The sequence below is a fragment of the Notechis scutatus genome, chromosome 2, assembly GCF_049901735.1.
Source record: "Notechis scutatus isolate UNSWTSFEM ecotype Mainland chromosome 2, rNotScu1.2, whole genome shotgun sequence".
NCBI classification, from domain to species: Eukaryota; Metazoa; Chordata; class Lepidosauria; order Squamata; family Elapidae; genus Notechis; species Notechis scutatus.
Window position 1 is genome coordinate 9,487,735 of NC_142010.1, and position 4,441 is coordinate 9,492,175.

Here is a 4,441-nt window from a genome sequence, read left to right on the forward strand (position 1 = left end):
GCAAAGCTGTTTGTGAAACATATCTATAGACTACATGGAGTACCTCGTAGAATAATATCAGACAGAGGGGTACAATTTACCGCAAAATTTTGGAGGGAATTTCTGAAATCCATTGGTTCCTCTCAAGGGTTATCCTCAGCTTTCCATCCTGCTTGTAACGGAGCAGCAGAGAGGGCTAACGCCATGATTGAACAATACATTAGATGGTATGTAAATTATCAACAAGAAAATTGGGCTGAGTTATTACCTTTTGCAGAGGTTGCTTACAATAATGCAGTACATAGCAGCACGGGATTGACTCCATTCCAAATCAACACGAATGGATTTTGTCCTGATGCCAGAGTTACCTAGCTAACCTCCCTCATCCATGTCCCTAACAGAATGGATGAACTCATTAAAGAAAGGATGGGAAGATACAAAAAAAGCTTTGACCGAAGCTGCAAAAAATTATAAAAAACAGGCGGATAAACATAGATCCCTTCAACCGCCTTTTAAAGTAGGGGACAAAGTATATTTGTCGACCAAGTATCTTAGGTTGAAACTGCCCAGTAAGAAGCTGGGTCCAAAATTCTTGGGTCCGTTCCCAATTTCAAAGATAATCAGTCCGGTCACTGTCCAATTAAGTTTTCCTCGAATATTGGGGAAAATTCATCCAGTATTCCGTTGTAGTTTACTAAAACCAGCTACTACATCAATGATAAGACCACCGCCAATCACTCCCCCTAAACCATTAATGGTACAGGGGGAAACACCTTATGAAATTCAAAAAATTATCAATTCTAGATTACACTGTGGCCGATTGCAATATTTGTTCTTATGGAAAGGATACCCTCTCTTGGATGCTAGTTGGGTAAAGAGTTGGGATGTTCATGCTGATCAATTGGTTAACCAATTCCATGAGGATTTTCCCCACAAACCGAAGGGTCCTCGTGGGGGGGGGGAGAGGGGGGTTAAGGAAAATGTGTTAACCCCTGTATCTGGGTTTTTTCCCCTTTCTTTTAGGAGTTTTCAAGGGGGGACGCCTGTCAGCTTTAAAATTCAGCTGCCACATTTTTTTAAGGGAGTTGGAGGAGTTGAAAAGTTCAAAGTTATTCTGTATGTCGTATTAAGAAATTCCAGTGGCAGTTAATTGGTTCTCGTGATTTATGAAGTATAGAAGTGGGATGGGAGAAGGTGGATCCTGTGTAACGTGTGAAAATAATTTCAGTTGGGAAATTGCCTTTGACATGCCGGATCTGTTTCTAAATAAATCAATTGCAGAGAAATGTCACGGAGTGATTGATATCATGGATACTTTCTGGATGCCTTACAGCTGCATTGAGGAAGACAGAAGAAGAAAAGGGGGGGTTGAGAAGAGCCCCCCCTCCCCACCCGAGATGCATCACCCAAATTTGTAGCTTGGAAACTCTCAGAATGGGGAAATTCTGGGACCTGCTTTTCCTGGTTGGATTAGGTACTGGCTCAAAGTGATAGTCCAATGTTGACAAAAGCTTTGGCTTTTGTTCCTTTCCTTGGGGAGCCATTCTTGAAAAATGTTTTGGTCAATGGTTTAAAAGCATCCACTACTTTTTCATTCTGTTTTGGATAAGGAAGAAAAAGAAAGTGGGATGCTTCTTGCTTTTTCTGGGTTGGGAGGAGCTATCTACTGTATATATCTAGAACCTGAAATGTTTTCATGCTGAGAGAAAAAAGACATGCTTCTGCCTGGTACTGAACCAGGAACATTTTGTGTGTTAGGCAAATGTGATAACCACTGCACCACAGAAACCACAGGCATGGTTGCCTCTCAACCAGCATGCCCATATCTTTTGCTGGCCAAGACAGCCTGGTGTCTGTTATAGAATCAGAATAGAGCTGGAAGTGACCTTGGAGGTCTTCTAGACCAGCCCCCTGCTCTATATCATTTCAGACAAGTGACATCCAGTCAAACCCTCTAGTAATGAAGCGCCCACAACATCTGAAGACAAGCTGTTCCACTGATTAATTGTCCTCACTATTAGGAAGTTTCTCCTTAATTCCAGATTCTCTCCTTGATTAGTTTCCATCCATTGTTTCTTGTCCTGCCTTCTGGTGCTTTCTAAAATAAATTGACCCCCTCCTCTTTGTGGCAGTCTCTCAAAATACTGGAATACTGCTATCATGTGTGTCCCCCCCCAGTCCGTTTCTGTAGATTAGCCAAACCCAAATCCTGCATATGTTTTAGTCTTCAGGCCTTTAATTATCTTAGTTGCTCTTCTCTGAACTTTTCCCCAAAATCTCAATTTATTTTCATAATGTGATGATCAAAACTGGATGCAGTATTCCAGGTGGTCTAAGTTTTTATAAAGTGGTATTAATACTTCATGTGATTTTGTTTTATGCCTGTTTTTACAACCAATGATTGTATTAGCTTTTTTGACTACTGCTGCACACCATTGACTCATGTTTAAGTGATCGCCCATTAAGACTCCAAGGACCCTCTCACAGTTACTGTTTTTGAGCCAGGTTTCACCTAATCTGTACTTGTATCTTTGGTTTTTCCTGCACAGGTGTAAAACCTTGCTTTTTTCCACATTAAAATTCATTTTGTTGGGTAGGGTCCATTGTTGAAGTCTGTCAAGATCTGTTTGGATCCTGAGCTTGTCTTCTGGAGTGTTGGCTATTCCTGCCAGCTTAGTGTCATCTGCAGATTTGATGCGTTCCCCTTCTATTCCCTCATCTAAGTCATGTATGAAGATATTGAAGTGTACTGGATCCAAGACAACTTTGCGGTACCCCACTTTCCTCCATGTAGATGTAGTGCCATTAAGGACCATTCATTGAATATGGTTTGTCAGCCAGTTACAAATACATCTGGTGATGATGCTGTCTATCCCACATTTTTCTAGCTTACCAAGTACCAGTAAGTTGTCGTCTACTTTGTCAAATGCCTTGCTGAAGTCTAAATATACTATGTCTACAGCATTTCGCTATTAATTTAGTCACTTTGCCAAAAAATGAAATAAGATTGGTTTGGCATGATCTATTTTTAAGAAACCTGTGCTAGTTACTACTTATAACTATTTGTTTCTATATGTTCACAGATCTGGTTTTTTTTAAATATTATTTTCAGTATCTTCCCACATATTGAAGTTAGGCTGATTGGTCTGTAGTTTCCTGGGTCTATTCCCCCTCCCCACTTTTTTTGATGATGGAAAACACATCAGCTCTTTTCCAATCCTCTGGTAATTCCTCAGTTGCTCCAAGATTTTTTAAAGATATGATCCAATGGTTCTGAGATAACATTTGCCAGCTTCTTCAGAACTCTGGGATGTAATCTATCAGGTCCCGGTGATTTATATTCATCAAGGTCAGACAGGTGTTCTCTTACTATTTTCTTGCTTATGTTAATTTTTATTTCTAGTCTGTCTTTTAGAGTTGTTTTTGGTAGGTTGGGCTATAGTTTCTTTTTGTGTGATGACTGATGCAAATAATGAGTTAAGCAGCTCTGCTGCCTTTCTACTGCCTGTTACAGGCACTTAAACTTGTGATCTTCTCTCTTTAGTGGATAAACAGGCACTTAAACTTGTGATCTTCTCTCTTTAGTGGACAGACTGTTTCCTTGATTTTTTCTTGTTATTTATATGTTGAAAGAAACTTTTTTAAAATTATCTTTGACTTTGTTCATTCTGAGCCTTTGCTTTCCTGACTTCATGTTTGTAGATTCCGGCTATCTGCTGATATTCTGCCTTAGTTGTATCTCCTTCTTTCCATTTTTTGTACTTATCCTTTTTGTCATTCAGTTTATCAGAGATCTTTGTGCAACCATGCTGGTTTCTTCTTGGATTTAGTGGTATTGTGTTGGACTGGGCTTTTATCGTCATATTTTTCAGTGTTTCCCACACTTCTTGAGTTATTTTCCCCTTTAGGATTTTTATCCATGAAATTTTGCTTAGGCTCTCTCTGAGTTTGTTAAAATCAGCTCTTTTAAAGCTTAAGACACTAGTTGATTATATTCTATTGCTTGTGTTTGCATTATATTGAATGACATTCTTGCCCAAGGTTCTGGCAACTTCAGCTCCTATCATGGATTAAAGAGCTCTGTTTCTTCAGAATGACGGATGAGGGAGCAGAATTTAAGGTATTCTCAGCCTGCTGGTTGAATGTTGGGTTTCAGAAGAGTTTTTCTTACACTATCAGATGGAAAAAGAAACCTTTGACATAAATTTTACAACTCTTGAGACAAAATTTCGATAGCTGTGCCAGTGGTATAGGGGCATCATGCAGGGTTCCCAATCCTGTGACTCGACTGGTACATGGCTTTTTTCAACTTTTATCATTCTGGGATGTGCAGGCAAGGTCACCAGACTGGGTTTACATCCCAGATTTTGTTTTTAATGGGGGAAAAGGAGCCACACTATGAAAACCAAACCAAAGCTCTGGAAGTATTGCTCTTCAGACTGAGGGAGACTGATGCAAAGCC